At 33.2% G+C, this 21727-nt stretch overlaps 1 long non-coding RNA gene across 1 annotated transcript in view; it reads right to left on the bottom strand.

The window, feature by feature from the left end:
* The window catches only part of LOC128313013 (uncharacterized), a 109229-nt gene that overhangs the window by 35053 nt on the left and 52449 nt on the right, over window positions 1–21727 (bottom strand). The window contains exon 2 of the long non-coding RNA XR_008293110.1: window positions 2924–2977. This is a non-coding gene — a long non-coding RNA (uncharacterized LOC128313013). The remainder of the gene's footprint in view (window positions 1–2923; window positions 2978–21727) is intronic.

The following is a 21727-nucleotide window of genomic DNA, read 5'->3' on the forward strand; positions in this document are numbered from 1 at the left end:
TAATTCCCAATGTATGTGAAGAGTCTCAAAAGGCTAGAGCTTTTTACAGGAGCATTAAAAAATCCAAAGAGGTTTTATTTTCCCTATATAATGGAAATTAAACAACAACCTTTTAAATACCTCTTGAGTCAAAGATGAATTGAAAAGAAATTTACAAACATATTAATTGATGACAAAAATCCCTCACAACATATCAATATTTATTTGAAACTGGTAAAGCAAGATCTAAAGAGAAATTTACAGCACCAAACACCTGTTAGAGAAGAATAAAGGACCCAAACTATGAGCACAGCTCTATATTCCAATGCTATACCCAATAAGAACAAATTAAATCCAACAAAAGTAGATGAAAGGAAATAATGAAAATCAGAATAGATATCAATAAAATGTAAAGCATACAACAAAATTTTAAAAAAATCAATGAAACCAAAACTGTTTTTTTGGAATCAGTAACATGAATAAAACTCTAGCCAGACTGGTCAGGAAAACAAGGGAAAAACACACAAACTGCCAATATCAGCAACAGAGGAGATGATATCATTAAGATTCTACAGAAATTAAAAGATAAAAAAGTGGTTACTATGAACAAACTTATGACAATAAATTTAAAAACTTAGATGTGTCCTTTATAAGACACAGACTACCAAAATTCACTCAAGAAGGCAGAAATAATATAAATAACCCTACAACTATTACAGAAATTGAAAAGAAAATTTCAGCCCCAGATGGCTTCACTATTGAATTCTACTGAAGATTTAAAGGAGAAATAAGGGCAATTATATCAAAATGTTCCCAGAATATTGGAGAGGAGAGAATAATACCCAACATATTCTATTATGTCAGCATTATCCTGATGCCAAACAAGATAAAAATATTGCAAGAAAAGAAAACTACAGAGTAATATCCTGTGTGAATACAGATGCAAAAAATTCTTAACAAAATTTTAACTATCCAAATTCAACAATATATAAAGAGGATAATATATCATGGTCAAGTAGTGTTTATTCCAGGAAATGAAACACCTATATCCCTACAAAGACATGTGTATGAATGTTCATAGCAACTTTACTTTTAATTACCCCAAACTGAAAATGGTCCAAATGTCCATCTACTCACAAATAGATACATATAATATTGTGTAAACATACAATAGAATGCTAGTCAATATAAAAAGTAAGGGATTACTACTAAATATAAAACATTGAAGAATCTCAAAATAATTATGCTGATTGAAAGAATCTTTACAACAGCAACAAAATGAGTGCATAGTACATGATTCAACTTCTATAAAATCTAGAAAATATAATCTAGTCTATAATGAGAGACTAAATATATGGTTGCCTGAGAAGAAGTTAGACAAGAAGGGTAAAATGTGAGGGATAAAATAGTTGGTGAGAAAACTTTCAGGGTGATGTATTTCCTCATTATCTTGATTGTGGTGATGGTTTCAAGGGTGTTTATACATTTCAAACATATAAAATTTGTACTTTTGGTAGATGCATTATATTATATTATACAACATGACTGTTTATAAAAATATTGACATAGGTTAGAAATGTATCTGGATTAGTTTCTATGAAATTTAACCAAAATTGATGGAAAGTAGTCAGTAGATTAAACAGAATATAAGTGAGAAGTATGTATGGATGTATGTATTTGGATGAATGAAATGTGTATACCAATAGAAACAATTTATTAAGAATGTTAAATGAAACATATAGGAATAAAATTAATAAAAAGAGAAGCAATACCAGGAGAGATGAAACCCAGAGCAATATTGAAATTTACTTTGAACAGGAAGATGGAAACCACTTCTTGAAAATGCTAGAATGGTAGGAATGGTAGGATAACAGTGTTTCTAAATAAATAAATAAATAAATAAATAAATAAATAAATAAATAAATAAATAGTCAGTCTTTGGGGAATGATCAGGATGACAAAACAAAAAAACAAAAATTAATGTCTGATATACACTTTTTTCTGACATCTATTTTTCTTATGGCCCCTCTTAGATTGCTTATTGGATTGCGCACAAACACATAAATAAAAAGCATGTAACAGTACAAATAAAGTCTTATTTATCTTTTGCTTTCCACATTCAGTCTATCATGTCTTAAGATGACATTAAAAATAATTTTTGCAGTTAATTATTTGGGCTCAAGTATAGTTACTATTTGTATGAATGATCACCAGGAAAAAAAATGACTACTTTCTAGGAAAACATGACCTAGAATTATTTGTAACATTTATCTCTAGCTTTATATCTGTTTTAAAAATCACATAAAAGGAATATTTGGGCTATTGTTTGGCTCTCATCAACAATTTGAAAAGACAAATTTATTTTTTAGAAATAATTTTCTATTTTCTATCTAAGATGAAACTGAGGTTACATGTAGCGAAAACTTTTTAAATTCATTTTCTAAAATACAATTTAATTCAATCCACCAGGATTCCTAACAGGTAGAGGAGGACAGGATTGTGCCCTCTTAGAAATATCAATTAGGTGCCATGTGAAAACATACTTAAGTTACTTCTATAGAGGGAGATCTTTAAAAGCTGTAAATATCTGAAGATCAGAAAGAAATGCATTGCAAAGTTTACGGATTAATAACTCCAGAAGTTTACGCAAAGATGATCCAGATGTTGGAAATATATTTGAATTCAGTATTTCAAAAATAAGTAATTTCACAGTCATCAAAACCTCTGTAAGAATACGAATACAAGCAAACACATTTACATAATAAAAAATCTATTTTCCATTACATTTCATGTCAGGAAATATTCAACAACAAAATAATAAAAGAAAAAGATGTCCTCCTGTCTTTTATGATAGTTAAGTTCCTTTTTATGTTTACCGTATCATATTATTCTAGCACAAATAAATACTCTCTTTTTGGAAATATCAAAGAAGTTATCCACTTACTTTTTCAAGCTTTGCTTCATGAGAATATGTTGGTTGCTTTGCTTTGTTCTGGATCTAGGGATACAGAAAATAAAGTGAGATATGATCCCTGACTGGAGGAGTATAATGTGACTGAACATTCATATCAGTTACTTGACCCATATACACATTCTTGTAGTATTGTTGTTTTCTATTATCTGACATACTTATGCCCTTGTATTATTGTTATTTTTATATATAAATATTTGCATACTTATATAATGTAGAAGTATATATGTGAATACACACACACACACACATCTATCTATCTATCTATCTATCTATCTATCTATCTATCTATCTATCTAACTATATATACATGAAGTGTATTTTAGGGTACCTAAAGATAAAGACTGTTCATTAAAGTTTCTTCTTCTTTACCTATCCTATTCTGGTAGATATATAAATATTTTCTAAATGATGCGATTTGTAAATCCATATAGTGAAACTGCCTTTCTATAACATGGTAATTTAATATATAAAAGCTTGCATATTTTAATCACTATGGCCAGAAGTGTGGCCTGATGATTTTCCTTTTGACCTAGGTTAGTGACGCTAAGCACCCTGGATAAAAGGTGAACTGAGCTGTTGACAGTGCCAATGTTGGGGACATTGGTGGTAGGAAAGGGTGAGTACTATATTATCCCCAGCAGTTTAATGGAGATTAGAGATGCATGGCTGAAGTTTAGCAAAAGCAGTTCCCTCCCACAAAATCAATATTATCTAAATTCAGATAAGTTACACTTTTTCCCAGAAATATAAAGTTTAGTCCGTGAGTTGATGGTTTATTTTAACTTAGTGTTTTACAAGTCATACTATTGATTGGTTTTACAAGTCTTGTGTTTTCAAATCTGTTATATATATAGTGTCTAGTAGATAGTTTACAAATCTGTTATATATATACATATATGTGTGTATATATACACATATATATGTGTGTGTTATATATACATATATATGTGTATATAGTGTGTAGTAGGATTTAATCATTACATATAGAAATTTATACCAATTAAAAAGTCCTATTTACAAGACTATCCAAGTTCCTAGCATTTATTTATCTCTTTCCTGGCACAGATGGTTGTAAATATTTTGGCAGTCCTTCAAATATTTATTGAGTATTTACTATGTTCTGGGTACAGTGGTAGGCACTGGGAATAAGTATAAAGTTAAACAAGCAGATATGGCCTTCTAATCTTCAAGTTTATAATGTAATAAAGAAGAAATATTATAGAAATGAGTAAATGGATAAATAAATGATATGATGTGAACCCTCAAGGACTATATTGCTAGCTTATTTATAAGAAAACAGGTTTAACAGATTAAGCAACTTAGGATCGTGAGTCAGAAAGTGGGAGAGCCGAAGTGTGATTTGCACCAAAGTTACAATCACGGCAAAAATAATATTACAGTTGAAATAGCAGAGGAATCTCACAAATATACTGATTTTTCTGTATCTCTGAGGGGTAATGCTTAATAAATCACTGCTTTACCTCTTCCTCCTCACCACCTCAATACTGATTGCCTTTAAGCATGAACATCAGAGGAACGAGTGGGATTAACCCACACAGCACATAGTGGGGGAAAATAGATGCTGTGTAAATAAGAAATAGAAGGAAGAAGACAGAGATATAAGGAAAGCATGTGTTTATTTTTTTCTTTCTAATCAAGCAACTTTAATCCACTCCTCTCCTTATTCAAACCTGAACGCAGTGCACTAAAATTCATTTGAGCGCAAAGTTCTTAATTAGGACCAAGCCATGAGAAATGGCAGATGATAGTGTGCTGGTCAACAGAGAGAATGGTCATGCTGATTTAGGTGACAAAGCTGCTATTGCAGTGTCATCTTGTGAATGGAGTGACACTGGCATCAATTAGGGGGGGAATCACCAGCAGGAAATGAACACCAGCAGGAAGACATAACATGAAATTAATTAAAAGGGGGGCAAAAGACAGCTAGTAAATTGTGGTTTCAGAATAGTTTCTAGGAAAAATAAGCAAACTATTTTACCTAAAATTAGCATTGATCTTTACTGTTTGGCTTAATGGACTCCACTAACAATGATAGTTTAAAGGATGATAAAGTATCACGTTGCTTCAATTAAATAGATAATTATGAGGGGAAGTTTTTGAATCTGGTGTTTGATGGTTTTATCTTTCAATCACATCAGTAGCATATTCACAGTCCCAGTGATACTCTTAAACTGTTCAGAATTCTGTACAAGATGATGACACACAGGCGGGATTTTTCTCTATGGCTTTCTTCAACCACAGGACGTCAGTGCCTGCACTGAATTTTCATTCTGCCATTGCTTTTCATTTTTGTCAGTTTAAAAACACATTTCATGTTTACTCTCAATAGTAATCCCATTTTATGTCTTTTATTTATTTTCTTCACTTCAACATATTATTGCATACTATCTCATGTAGGCCTAACATATTTTGGTGACAAATACAGCCAGATACAAAAATAGAAGCAAAAAAAAAAAAAAAACAACTTTATATTTGTTGAGGTATTTTCAATTACTATCACTTCTTGACACAAAACCATGAAGAACATTAGGCAGGAATTATTGTCCCTGTTTTATAAACGAATATGCAGATGCTGAAAGAAGTGATATATCCTACACAAAGAGACACTGTTAAATTTTGCTACATTTTAACACAAAATGTTAGTGGAATCCATACAACTTAGAGCCTAAATTTTATCAAAGGCCACTCACAGAACTTTACTGGTCTTCTATCTAGTTATGACCTGCTTTTGTGTCTCAGATGTACACATGAAAAGCCCAAACTTCCCTTTACATTACTTTGTATTAGTAACTACATTGATTTAATATGGGCAACCAGGTCAAGTGAATATTTGGTTTCATGGACAAACTCTTATTTGCAGAAGACAGAATTGCTGACCCCTAAACAAATGTGTGTGTATGTGTGTGTGTGTGTGTGTATGTGTGTGTGTGAATATACACACACACTCATATTAAAAATATATGAATATGCATTTTAACACAAACATGCACATACATACACGAAATATTTGTTGCTGGATTTTTTCAAAATGTACCTGCAGAGAAAACTTTAAGAATTTGTTTCATTAGTGCAGGACAGTTTTATGCTGTAACAACATAACAACTCTGATTATCTTCCTCTCTCTCTCTATCTCTCTCTTTCTCTCTCTTGGTATCTTGGCATAATTAAAGTTTAATTGTGAGAAATTTCCCTGATAATTTCTGACTTATCAAAATTCATCCAAAATATAATTCTCACACATTAATACTGTCAGTACTCTCTGATTGGAGAAGCCATTTCTAATAGACCAAAGGAAATATGTTTCCTTGGAGAATTTGAAAAGGCCATGGTAAAATTTGGAAAGAAATGTAATACATGAAATTTTCATCATACTATTTATATTTCCTTTCCTGTAACATGTCCTTTTTAGAAGTAGTATATGTATTCTAGATGCACCATAAAATTCCTAGCATCCATTGCTGAATTAAATCAAAGCCAAATGACCATATGGTTAAATTATTCACCATGGAATACTGCTTTTTAAAATTCTTTTTACTTCGGCTACAACAGTCCCCAGCTAATCCTGATGCATTAAGAATGTCTGACACATTAGCATATTTTATAATTGAGCTGAGAAATGATGTTACTATTAATTTATTTTTGAAATATTAACTTGCTTTTAAAGTAACTATAATGAATAAATGTCAGAAATATTTATGACAACACATTGTTATATCAGGTATGCCCTTGAAATTCCAAGCTACATTAACATGAAGATTACTGTGCCTTTGAAGAAAGTTCTCATTGTATCCAGGGGAAATATGGTTTGAATTATGCTATGGATAAGTCCAATATGAGTAAATGAAGAATGACACAGACTCAAAATAATTATCTACTATTATATTAGTAAGAATAAGTTAGAAGAATGGGTAAATATTGAAGTTTATATTGATATTGATTTTCTAAGAAAATTAGTACCCTTCTATTATATAGAATGATGCTTAGGATTTAATTTGCACTGCAACTTTCGTGCTGTCATAATTTCATATCATCTTGTTTTTCTAGAAAATTTCAAATTATTCATGGTAAGAACATGAGCTACATTCTACACATTCCCCATAGCATCTCTGTTTATTAAATACTTAACACAAAATTCTCTTTTAGATCAATCACTTAAGTAAATTTTGAGGTAGCTTAGATAATAGTAGTTGATTATCTGACTATGACCACAGAAATACTGATATATTGAATGCATTCTAAAATAATAAAAATTGGTCAATTAATATGTTTTTATATATAGGCAAGCATGTGGACTTAATATATAATTGTCATGCTTGATTTATAGGATTACATACAAGGAACATACAGAAGAATGATATTTGAGATAGTAAGACTTATGTCATTAATGAGATTTGCTTGAATCCCAATATTTGAGTACTAACAGCAGCACTTTCTAAAGTCTAGAGAACTTATTATACATTTTTACACATACACACTCATTTATAAATCCTTGATAAAGTAAGTTGGAAGAATACAGAAAACATTTAAGAAATAAAAATATGAAAGTTTATTAAAACAGATTTTCAAATTTGCATTGTGAATACTTGAGCAAGAATTGGGATAAGTGATGTGAGGGGAAATACCGCATCTTTTACAGTCTTTTACTTTACTCAGTTTTAAGAGCTGTACAAAGACTAGTGTTTCCACAGAGCATAATTTAGGAAATAATGACCAAGAGGGTCTCAAGTGCTTCTCAGTCATTTGGAAAAATCCATACTTCTCTTTCCTCTGCTCCTTCAGTTATATATTTAATGCTTTCCATGAAGAAAATAGGGGAGGGAATTATTACTTTACAATTGCGATGGTCACTAGATAGAAGATAAATGGAGAGGTGGGTAGATAGATAGATAGGCCTTGGAAAGTTATGTGTCAATCAGGGGGCCTTACCTTGTTTTAGGTATAGTATGTTTTATACATTTTATTGTTTCCATTTACCAGATATTCTTCTTTTTTTAAGTTTATTTATTTCTGAGAGAGAGAGAGAGACAGAGAGACAGAGAGAGACAGAGAATGCAGAAGTGGGGGGAGGGGCAGAGAGAAAAGGAGAGAGAGAATTCCAAGCAGGCTTTGTGCTGTCAGCCGTGGAACCCAACACAGGGCTCAATCCCATGAATTGTGAGATCATCATCTGAGCCAAAATCAAGAGTTTGATGCTTAACCAGCTGAGCAACCCAGGTGCCTTTCCCAGAGATTATTCAAATGATCTGTCAAATGATTTTTAAAAAGGTAATAGCAATTCATGATAATGTACAATTGAATATAAAATGTATTCACTTTATTTCACTTTGCTTTTTAAATCATAAGAACAGCATTTAAGGACCATGGCATTTTTTTTCTCCTTTTCAGAGGCTTACAATACTTTAAAAAAGTACTGAAGGTCAGTCACAGCTTTATTTAGGAGGGTGTATGATGTGCTATAAAGTGTCTTGGTTTGGGTCATTGGAGAAGCCATCCCTAAGACAAGAATTTTGGGGGCACCTGGGTGGCTCAGTTGGTTAAGTGTTTGACTTTGGCTCAGGTCATGGTCTTGTAGTCTGTGAGTTCGAGCCCCATGTTGGGCTCTGTGCTAACAGCTCAGAGCCTGGAGCTTGCTTTGGATTCTGTGTCTCCCTCTGTCTCTGCTCCTCCCCCACTCATCCTCTCTCTCTCTCTCTCTCTCTCTCTCTCTCTCTCTCAAAAATAAGAATAAACATAAAAAATTAAAAAAAAATAATTCTGGTGAAAATATTTTATTTGGGAAAGCTCAAGAAACCCTGGTAATGGCTGAGCATTTGAAAGAAGGGAGGCAGTCATCAAAGGATGTCTGATTCAGTCAACATCCATAGTGACTGACTGGAATTTAAACTCCTAGGGAAACTTCAGGAAATGAAATTATATTTTGTCAGAATTATTCTGTTGGATGGATGAAGAAGCTAACTTGCATAAACCAATCCCTTTCAGTCAACAGTTGAGAAATGATCCAAGGGCTGTTCATTTCCAGGCACTTAAGGTTTCTCATGAGCTGACAGCAGTCCTCCATAGTGACGAAAACCCTGAGGCACAGAGGAAAAAGACGCAAGCAGCTGGAAATCTACTGAAGCATGTTGAAATTTATTAAGGATTTGAGTCTGGCACTATCAGCCTCAAGTATGGTATCCCTTTTTCATCACCCTGATCCATTTGTGCGCCATATTAAATCCCTCCATATTAATTATCCAGCCAGGAGAGTAACTCCTCCCTTTTCCTATTTGTTCATTGATATGAGGACTCACTACATTCCTAGACAGCAGCCACACTTTTACTGTACTCATTGTAGAACTGTTTCTCCCATTGAAAACAAGACTTCAAGACCAGTTTTGACTAAAGTTGAGGTGACAGGAAGGATAAATTCCCCAGGTGAGCCACTAGAGATGAGCCATTTCCAATTTCCACTTCTTGGTTCCCAGACACATGTATTCTGTTGTTGAGAATACATATGATGGCTCAAGTATTTATTGTATGTTATAGGATGTCAGTCCTACAGTAGGCCATTTTAACCTTTATCCTTAGGGAGCTGTATTAGTCAGCTCAGGCTGCTATAACAAAATACCATAGATTGGGTGACCTAAACAACAGACATTTACTTCTCATGGTTCTAGAGGCTGGGAAGTCTGACTTCTAGAGGTAAGATCCCAAGATGATAAATCAGACACTAGGGTGAGCCTTCAGATAATTTCCTGGTTGAGGCATTACAAGTAAGAGAAGCACACTTATACTTGGAATATGTTTCAATTCTAATAAATATGTATGCCTTCACTTTCTCTGGTGGAGGGGCTTGATATAATCAGGCTGTTACCACCTAATGGGCTGGTACAGTATCACAGGTTTAGTCTCTATATTTCCTAGGGTTTGAGCATTCAGTAGCACTTGTAGCTAGATAGGCTTTTGTGAGAGGAAACTCAATGTTGTTAGATCCACGAATAGCCTCTTTTCCCACCAATATGGCTACTCCATTCATGAGTCATTGTGACATCTTATTGTGTTAGATCAGGCCATGTATCCAGAAGCTTTAGAAATAGTTGGGAATTCTATTTTTTCCAGTGAATTGTTCCCTGATAAATGACTAAAGTTTCCTGTGGGTGAAATACCGGGGAAATTTCTGTACCTTACTCTTCCTTTGATGTTACGGGGTCCTTCTTCAAGATGACCTTCACTCTACTTAATTTGGAGAGCTCAGGGTTTGAAACTAGTTCAGATCTGGGAACTGGCTAAGGTGCCCTAATTTCCTATTTAGTTGACATGGGTTTTAGATTATATAGGTTAATACATAACCTTGTTGGCTACCCATCTATTTTGCCACTAGTAACGCCATGATATATTAGCCACAGGTACAAACTCCTGGGAGTCTTTGTGCCTGGCAAAGACTTCTTACAATAATATGTCCACCTTATTTCTGAATATAAAATGTTACCACTTGCCCTCTGCTATTGCAGAATCCTATTATCCCCATTATTTCAGTGAAATAAGTTCTAAAACATTACTCTTACCATCAACCTTGGCTTCTCAGTGATTCTCATGTCCGTATAACAGACATTAGTATTTGTTTTATAGAAAAGAATGTCTCTACTGCTTCCTGGGAAACATAGCTATCTGTTCTCTGGTCTTAAGTAATAAACTTATACTGGCATGTTTACCTCCTTGGGCCTTTTGATCCCTTTTTAATACTCTGCCAGGCTAATATTATCACTTTACCTCATTAATTGTAAGTCATTGATTTGTCCATGCTTCCAGTAGCAATTCCAGCTCTGAATTAGTACTAGGCCCAGGTGTATTTGTCAGTGTATAAAATCCTGAGAATATGCCTCATCAAGAAATTCACTTTTACCTCTCTTAAAGCCTTAGATGAGTAACTCCTAAAGAGTTGTGTATTTTCAAGTATCCAATCCTGTATAATTGGTGCAAAAGAATACCATTAAAGTGAAATGATAAGTTCCAGAAGGAAAGAAATTGTAATGCATATATCCAATAAAAGATTCATATTCAGCATATATAAATTAATAAGGAAGAAAGTAGACCAAAAATAGGCAAAGGACTTAAACAAGAATTTCACATTGTTGATTTTATAATAGCTAATATTCATGGAATGGTGATTATATTCATTGCACATTAGAGAAATTAAAAATAAAAGCAAAATAACATTACTATTTATAAATCATCAAAATTGTTTAAATAAAAGTTTCAGGTAAGAACAAATGTATGTCAAGGATGGGGAACAGTTTTTAAGAGTCTCTTATGGTTTGGCTCCCTCCCTCTCTAACTTTTTTTCCTTTCCCTCCCCCATGGTCTTCTGTTAAGTTTCTCAGGATCCACATAAGAGTGAAAACATATGGTATCTGTCTTTCTCTGTATGACTGATGCGGGGTGGGAGGGAGGGGAAAGGGATGGGCATTGAGGAGGGCGCCTGTTGGGATGAGCACTGGGTGTTGTATGGAAACCAATTTGACAATAAATTTCATGTTAAAAAAATAAAAAATAAAGGTTAAATAAAAGAGAAGTTTGAAGCCAAAAAAAAAAAATAGGATGGGGAACAACCAGCACTACCATGCTCCACTGGTGGGAATAACCCACCAGTTAAAAAAAAAAAACACATTGGTTAGAAAAACCAAAGGAGAAATAGCTTCTTATCTATTCCTCCCTATCTCATCCTCCATCTTATCTAGCTCCCTCAAAATCCACTCCTAGACATGTTCTGTTGGCTCTGGAGGCTTACCTGAGATTGTGAATTAAAGCTTCTGTTCTATTGCTGTCACACTGTAAAATAACAAAAATTCAACCAAGTAAATGTTAAAGATCTAATTGACTTTATTAATTGATTCATGATTTGGGAAGCATCTTGTCTAGCAAGATGAAGGGAGCTCCAAAGGGCTACGGAAAAGGAAAGGTTTTTAAAGGTTAGGGAGGGAGTGTAAAAAAGAAAACTGTTAGCAACCGATCCATTGTTTTGGACAAGGTTGCCCTTCTAAGGAGAAAGGAAAAGGTTCTATCAGTAAATTTTCTAGTGCTGACCAGAAAAATCCCCACGTTGCCCGGTAAAAGTTTACATTTCTGGTGGACTGAAATTGCAGTTAGGTTAGGTATTAAGTCTTGGTTTACTGATGCCATTTTGGATCTGTTGTTTTCTTTTTTAACAATAGTCAGTTTCTGGAACTGGTTTTTCAGGCCAGTCTGCTTTCCAGTTGTAGAAGATAGAGTCATTATATGCTATTACAAAGGCCTTGTGATGTTTATACCACACTCAGATATGACCATGGGAGTGACTTAGACCTTAATTTTGTTTTTTCAGGGCATTAATGATATTTAACCACAACCAGCTACATAGTCTTATAATTACTATTGTCAGCTTAACTTTTAAATATGAGAGATATTACTTTTATCTGTTACATCTCAAAAGTTTTTATGTAGATATTCACCATGTCCCCATACTACAGAACATTTGAGATTCTTAGTAATTATAAAATTATAGCATGCTAGAGGTCCCATGATCCTGGAATATTCATCAACAACACTATCCTTTTTATCATTAGGCTGGTAAATTCTTTGACATTACACAATGACATGCATAAACAATTTGGCAGATGCAAGGAACATAAGTTATGGAGCAGGGAACTGATAAAGGAAGGAAAAAAAAACCAGACAATAGAGACAAAGTATTCATTATTAAGCTAATTGACTATAAGTGACTGAAGTTTATTCCTTTAGGGAGACACTGGGAAACAGTTTAAAATAGATGGTTTACAATTCTTCCTCCTAAAGAAAATGGAGGTATAGTATATGTATATACATATACATACACACACATACACACAAATATTTATGTGTGTGTGATGTGTGTGTGTGTGTGTGTGTGTGTGTGTGTGTATTTTTTCTTCTCAGTCTTTGAAAGCCCCCAGGAGTTGTGGATTGTTAATACCTAGTATTTTAAGCTTGCTGTACTCACAAAAGCAAAGTGGCTTTCTAACAGTGTTGGAAAATAACTCAGGCACAACGATACACATTCTGACAACTGGATGCTGTTATATCTAATTCTAAATAACTTCTTGTAAATATGGCCCACTGCTACTTATAAATTATTTGAATGGAAAATGTTTTTCTTTATAAAGTATCATATAGGATATATTTTCTCTCTAAAATCTAACATGGGGCTCCTGGCTGGCTCAGCTGGTAGAGCATGCACCTGTTGATCTCAAGGTTGTAAGTTTGAGCCCCACATGGGGTGTAGAGATTACTTAAAACTAAAATCTTTATTAAAAGAAAGATATTTATTCTTGAAATGTATTTCTTGTTGAATTCAAGTGGTAGGTAGGTAGATTGATCAACAGACGTATCTTTCTTACAATTTTCATAAAGAATATATACATATGTAATGTCAGAAAACAATACTATTTTCAACAATCATCATTCTTATAAGGAGATACAGATATTTACCTATAAGTAATTATCACACATAACTACAAAATAAAAATTGAACACAACTTCTGAGATTTCTTTTACAAAGCTTTTCAATACACCTACAAATACATATGTATTTATGGATATTTTGCTCTAATCTTTATTTTATTTGTGATGAAGTAAAATTGGAATAAAATTTCATTCTCATTTTAAAAAAACAGATATATTTAAAAAGGAGCATTTATTATATCTGCACTTTTAATTAGATCAAGATTTCTCATAGCTAACAGAAAAGAAAGAAGAAATGAAAACTTTTCTAACCCTTGCATGAGTCAGAATTCTTCCAATACGTTACGCACTTAAAAACACAATTTCTAAACGCTAGGCACTTTCTTTTGTTTCAAATTTCAGTTCTTTAAGATATAATATCTGGGAACATTTAGAAGATAAACACACAGGCAATTGAATGATTGCGACTCCTTTTCACACAGTGGAACCATCCTTCAAAGATTTTATTCTAAAATGCCTTCTTTATTGATGTCCTTAAGCATTTCAGTTCTTGTAAGGTTTAGATTCATATTTAAAAAAAATGAAGAAATGCGGTTATTTGACCTTGAACTTATTCTGCTGCTGCAATAGACAAATATCATTTTTAGGAGCTTTAATACTTTTTAAGGCAAAATGACCTTGGGACAAATCTTATGAATGTTCACATTTCTACTGTCATGCTCATCTACCAGGCAATGTTGGCTTCCAAGGAATTCATACAAAAACTCGTAAATGTGATATGTTACTCTGGTATCTTCTACTACACAGGATTTGTATTGCAATTTAATAAAGAAAAATAATTTCTTAGATTCCATTTCTGTATATTACTCATTGTTATATATTTTGGTCCTCCCCAAAGATATATATATGTTTCCTGAATATACAATTATTAGCTTTCTATATAAAATTTTCAGAGACAAGAGAATAATGGGTTATAGGAAATTTTAAAAATATACATATGTATTATATATTATATTATATAATATATATGTATATACAAGTTAATATTTTTAAAATCGAGATTTCTATAGAAAAGAAAAATATTGAGAGAAGCATACCCTTTCTATATATTCAAGAGTTAAAATAATATTGGAGAATTTGTTGCTAAATTTTTCCTGATATAAGTCAATTTCATAATTTTTTGTTGAATTTCCTTGGATAATTTCTACATATATAATTCACATATACATACAGCAAATGACTATTACCATCTTGGTATAGCATCTTGGTATACCATCAGAGGTCTGTGTTCACATCCATGTCTTTCATGACATCTAACATTCTTTGATGATTGAGTCTAAGATCTGACCAGGAAGCATTCATAAGAGGTTTGAAAGCAAAAGGGAAAGAAAATCCTTCTGGCTGTGTGCAATTCCAGCAGTGTCAATGATACTGGCCCCAGTATCATTTTTCATAAGGCCACAGCAATGTTACCAACAATGGCAGGGCTCAAACAGCAGTAATTTTAATTTCATGAGTCTGGCCTAGGGGAAGTAGTAACTTCTTACATTCTAGATAACATCATGTTCCCATTTTTGCCCCTTCGTGACCATTTTTTTAAAATTAAATTTCCCTCTTTTCTCTTGATATTGACTGAACAGGGAGTTTGAGAAAAAATTTAATGGTTGCTTTAAAAAAAATAAAGTTTTCTTTGTTTTTTCCTTCCTTTCTCCCTTCCTTCTAAATTGGCTGAATAAAACACATATATTATATTCAGCCAATTTAGAAGGAAGGAAGGAAAATACAAAGAACACACACACATATATAACTTATTATATATATATATATATAACTTTATTTTTATATATACATATATATGCATACATAAACATACTAGCTTTCAAAGAAACAAAATAAACAAGATGTGGTCCATTTTTCTAAGAAATGCATAATGCATGTTGAGAAACAGTTCCTTATCCAAATAATTTTCACACAGTTATGTAGCAAATATCATAGTGAGTATAGAAGTAAAATGCCAAATGAAGAAATAATTTTAAAGATTTATAGGTGGAGTGCTCAGAAATAAATCTGGAAGAATAAGTTCAATTAACAATTAATTGGGCAGTATACTATTTTTAAATTGTTTTTCAGATCTCTGTTCTGCCTAGGAATACTGAAGGACAGCATAAAAGAAATATCTGTAAAATAAACATGAGTCACTCAATTCTACCTTTATGACAGCTAGTTATTGATCTTGGTCATTCTCCACTTATTTTTTTTTTTTACTGCGTATTCCCTTATGTTTGTTGCAAGTCATTTAAATAAAATTTTTATATGGATATATTTTTATAACAGTATTATAAATAAATACACATTATATGTATGTACATTCTATATACATATATATATATACATATGTAATGTGATATATGTGTTTGTGTGGATATATATAATGATAATATCACATTTTCTTCTCTTTAAAGGTATGTCATTGTTTGCACATATTATTGTGATGAAACTTAAAAAATATATATTTTAATATATCTTCTTCAGGGTTATTTTATTCAAAAAACTATTTTTTTTTCTTATGTATTAGTTTTAAACAAAATTCTTTTTGAAAATCTGTCATCTTAGTTTCTTTTTTAATAAAAGTAATATTTAATTTTTAGATCAGTTTTAGTTAACAAAAAAATTGAACAGAAAATGCAGTGTTTATGTAAGAATGTTATATTAAGTTTGGGGCCACCTATCAAACTAAAGCTGGTTTCAAGTATGCTATACAATTTAGAGCCGGGGTTTTGATTTTGAAACTGTTGATGTTTTGGACCAGATAATTCTTTGTTGCAGGAGGTCGTCCTTTACATTGTCAAATCTGTAATAGCATTTCTGGCCTCTACCAAGGAGAATACCACCCCACCCCAAGCTGTAACAACATAATATGTTCAGACATTGCCAAATAGCCCCTGAGAAGCAAAACCATCTCTGGTTAAGAACGACTGATTTCGACTGCCACAAATTTCATTAATTTTTAATAAATTCCTAAACTACAGCTTATATACCAAGAGATTCTGATTTAAACAAATATAAATACATATATTATTTCCTTAACATATTACCCTCAAGTGAAGTATTATTAGTACAAATTACATTTAATGTATAAACAAAGAAGTTTGCCTTTGAATAATACATTGTTGCTTCCAGAAAAAATGTTCATTCTAGTGTATGCAAGTCAATTCATTTCAAATTCATTAAGATATTCTCCTTTCACAACAGAAATGAAATGCCTGGGACTTCTAATTTCATATCCAGAATTACTTTTAAGTGTTTGTCTATAATTGGAACCTATAAACCTCCATCAACAATTTTAATAACTGACTGGTAAACTCACATTGAGTTTAAATACACACGGAATTCTAATGATTCTCTGGCTTTACCTAATTTGGTCAACCAAAATGAGACAGCAGGCAATTTAACAAGGCTTCCAATAAGGTAATACACTGGCTTGCTCTGTTTTCTCAAATCTTCTTTACTGTCTCTAACATTTCCGCAGCAATAAGTTCCTCCTGCCACAAGCAAGCACGTGTCAATGAATTAACAAACAGGCCAAAACATTTGAAAATACTGATGCAGGTACATAATAGATTCAATAATCGAAATAAATGGATGTAAATTAAGAAATGGCAAGAGTTCTATACCTTAAAACTGGAACAACCACTCCTACAATCCCTACCAGAGGAAATCCCAGGAGTAATGTGTACACTGAGATAAAAGCTAAGCAAGCATACTAGAAAGCCGTATTTTCAAACTTTAGTGGTGAACCTTAATAAGCAGGGCTGAATGAACGAAAAACCACTGCCTGGGCTAGCCGTCAGCCTTGCACCTGGTATAGAAGCAAATTCTACCCATGCCTGTCCTTACTTCTTGCTTGCCTTGTTCTGCTACTCCATCAGCCAGAAAGATCGGAAAGCAAACAAAAAGGTACAGAAAAGAAGCGTAATAATAATATACAAAAATTCACTCAATTATAAGCTGCCTTCCTAACACACTAAAGAATGACTCCTTAAGACATGTGTCATTGTCATTTAAACATTTCCCTATTTATATCTAGAAACATTTTTTTACTTAAAGTCTATGCAGTGTCATATTAGTAGATCCACCCCAAGTTTGTTATGGTTGCTACTTGCAGGATATATCTTTTCCCATCCTGGTAACATAAAATCCGTTTGATTCAATTTTGGCTAAGGAGTTAAAGAAAAAGTTTAAAAGAGAGAAGCATGGAGCTGAGGAAAAAATAATGCTCTTAGAGATTTAGAACAGACTAAGTTGCAAAAGATTCTGGAGATTACAGGTAAAAGGATTACTTTGTAAACCCATTAGGAATAAAAAAGGAAGGATTAAAAAAATTTTTTTTTAAGTTTATTCATTTTTGAGAGAGAGAAAGAGACAGAGCATGAGCAAGGGAGGGGCAGAGAAAAGGAGACACAGAATCCGAAGCAGACTCTAGGCCCGGAGCTGTCAGCACAGACCCCCATGCAGTGCTCCAACCCACGAACCATGAGATCATGACCTGAGCCAAAGTTGAATGCCTAATTGATTGAACCACCCAGGTGCCCCAAGGAAGGATTTTTTATTCAGTAGCATAGGAAGTGGTCCCTCAGTCAGGCATAAGCACAATTTCCTAGATTACTTAAGAGGTGCCAAAAATATTTATCATGACATGACCAAAGAAGGGGTCATCCTGATGTGTGGAGTGTTAAATGAACACAGAAGAGGGAACAATATGGGAATGATACACTTTTCAAGTAGTTTCAGGAACGGAAGTCATTGCCTTGCATATTAATAACTGGCTTACATCTCTGACAGCTGTAGTGGCATAAAGTACATTCATTAAGAGGAGTTTGTGTCCTACACATCTTACTTTCAACAGCCAGTATGGTCAGTGCTTACCACAGCTGAGGATGTGACTAAAATTGAGATTATAGAAAAAGAACGGAAGAGGACAGCAAAGTATAATAGAGAAGGCATATTAAATATAAAATTATATACTTGTATAAACATTTCTGAGGGGAAAAAGTACGAGCTTTTTAAGCATTTTATACAGGTGACCCATAAATATGACTCACTATATGGCAAAAAAATATTTCTGGGCTTAAGTTTCTTTATCAGTACAATGAAAAGGCCAGACTAGATGGTCTTTATATCTCTTCACCTCTAAGGTATTGTGTCTCCATGATTCATTTTCAACATCTCACTTCAATTATTCTGAAATCTAATCATGTTTAGTGAAGCTTTTCTTCCATGAAAGGCAAATTTCTGTATTCATGCTTAATCTTAAAAGTTGTGTGAATAAATGAGCAATCTGAATAAGTTCTGGAGACCTACGTACTATATGGTGTTGGGATTATAGTCAGCAATACTGTATTATATACTTCAAAGTTGCTAAGAGATTAGATCTCAAATGTTCTCAATACAAATGAAATAATAATTATGTGATATGACAGAAGTATTAGCTAATGCTATGGTGGTGATCATATTGCAATATATAAATGTATCAAATCAACACTATGTACACCTTAAGCTTACACAGTGTTATATGTCAACTATATTTCAATAAACAATTGCATTAATAATAGCATCAAATAAGAATAGCATCAAATAGAATAAGTACTTAGGAATAAATTTACCAAGAAGGCCAAAAACTTGTACACTGAACATTACAAAACATTGCCGAAAGTAATTAAAGAAGACACTAATAAATGAAAAGGCATTCTGTGTTCATGAATTGGAAGACTGATTATGTTAAGATATAGATACTACGCACAGTGATCGACGCATTTAATGCAATCCTTGTCAAAATCCCAATGACATTTTTCTTGCAGAAATAGGAAGACTCACTCAAATTCATATGGAATCTCCAGGGACTCTGACTAGGCAAAACAATTTTGAAAAAAAAAGTTGATATCTCATATTTGTGATTTCAAAACTTATTGAAAAACTACAGTAATCAAACACTGTGGCATGAACACAGACATCTAGACCAACAGAATAGAATAGAGAGCCCAGAAATAAACCCTTGCATATATGGTCAAATAATTTTTGACAAGGGCACCAAGACCGTTTAGGGGGGAAAGAATGGTCTATTGAACAAATGGTGTTGGGGAACTGGATATGTACATGCAAAAGAATGAAGTTGGACCCTTACCTTATACCACATACACCCAACACCAGTTATTAGGGAAATGCAAATCAAAACCACAAGATAACACCTTGTAGAGCAACTATAAAACAAACAAACAAAACAAAACAAAAACAATGCCCCTAACAAGTGGAAGATGTGGAGAAATTGGAACCCTTGTGCATTATTGGTGGGAATGTAAAATGGTCTAGCCACTGTGGAAAACAGTATAATCCTTCCTTAGCAATGTACATATAGAATTACCACACAGTCTAGCAATTCCACTTCTGAATATATACCCAAAAGAATGAAAAGCAGGGTCTCAAAGAGGTATTTGTACACCCATGTACATGGCAACACTATTCAAAATAGCCAAAAGGTGAAAGCAATCCAAGTGTCCACTAATGGTTGAATAGACAAAATGTAGTGTATATACACCATAGAGCAGTATTCAGTCTTAAAAAGGAAGGAAATTCTGACACATGTTATAACATAGATGAACCTTGATTTATAGTGAAATAAATCAGTAACAAAAAGATAAATACCAACCACTAAGGATTCGACTAATAGGTTATGAACCCGCTGTATGAACTCACCCTTCAAATGGGGGAAGATTTTGAACAAATCAGCATAAGAGTAAAAAGGAGAAGAATAGTTGCCAGGCACTAGCTGGAGGGAAGAAAGGGGGAAAGTTTAATAGACATTGAGTTTCAGTTTTGCATTATAAAAAAGAGTTCTTGAGATCGGTTGCACAATAACGTGAAAGAATTTAATGCTATTGAACTGTGCTCTTAAAAATGGTTCGGGTGTTAAATTTTATGTTCTGTGTATTTTACCACAATTAAAAACATTTTAAAGCCATTGTTTGAAAAAGAAAGTTGTGTGAACATTTTTTCTACCTTTTCCCATTAGTTTCACACATTTCTGTCAATTCCAAACAATTCAAAATGAGTGAGATAGTTTCTCTCTACTGATAACGTTTGTGCAAATGACAATCTGCTTACTGTTCTTCTGCCCTTTTTCTAATTTATGCCTTGAACAGTATGTGCTAGTTCAGCTGAGGGTAAAATTTGCTGATCTGTTCCATATTCTTGTTGGAAGCATGAGTTCATATCGTAGGGAGAGGCACAAACACTGGGATATATGTTTGCTCATTTATTCTGGTGAGCATGGTGAAAACACAGGTAGCTCTTCTAAAAGTATAGAACTGAGACTGGACAATCAGGTTCTGCGGGGGTTCAAAGAGCTTCAAGAACAAGGCATTCTCTTATGCCTTAGATTGACAGTTGAAACAGGTGACTAAGACTCCCTGGAGAAGCTGTGATTCCAGCTGAAACTCCTCCAGGCTGCTTGGGATTCTCTCTCTCCCTTGCTCTGCCTCTCTCCTGCTTTTGCTCTTTCTCCAAATAAGTAAATTAAATAAATAAATAAATAAATAAATAAATAAATAATAAATAAATAAATAAATAACTTAAAAAATAGGCTAAAAAAAAAGTAGATGGCTTGGGGCAAGGTTGCAGGACTGCTGATGGGGCTTTCCCCTCTATAAACACCTGCCTGTGCACGATTAAGGGCTCCAGGAGTCAATGGAAAGACCCAAAGAAATAATTTTTAACATTAACTCTCTAGTAATGCTTACTGTCTCCACTTATCAGTTAATAGATTTTTTTTTTCATGGCCAACTGTAAAAAACTTTCCCTCTGAGGTTTTCAAAGGAAAGAGCTGCTAACAAGTAGTCCCTGTAGGGGACATGTTTTCTAGTAGGGTCTTCCTTCTTCTCATCTACCTCCCAGAGCCACCTTAGCATCTTTAAATGAGTAATTAGCACTCTCCCTGCTGACTTGGAATAATGAAAATCTCAAGTAAAGAAGGTCAAAATTTCAGAAGAGATCATATTAGCTTCTAATCTTTTTTTGAAAAGCTTTATTCTTTCATTTACACTAGCCTATGAAGGAATTAATCACTCTTATTTTCAGTGTACACACATCAGTATATAACAGGACTAAAACAAATATTAAATTCACAATTAATTTTCTTTGAATGGTGGCATTTGTTGCAAGATTAGGCATACTCCAATTTTCATACCTTAACGTAAATATTTGTGTAAGCAATAGTTAAATAAAATGTACCTATTCTCTTATTAT

The sequence above is a fragment of the Acinonyx jubatus genome, chromosome E4 (assembly GCF_027475565.1).
Source record: "Acinonyx jubatus isolate Ajub_Pintada_27869175 chromosome E4, VMU_Ajub_asm_v1.0, whole genome shotgun sequence".
NCBI classification, from domain to species: Eukaryota; Metazoa; Chordata; class Mammalia; order Carnivora; family Felidae; genus Acinonyx; species Acinonyx jubatus.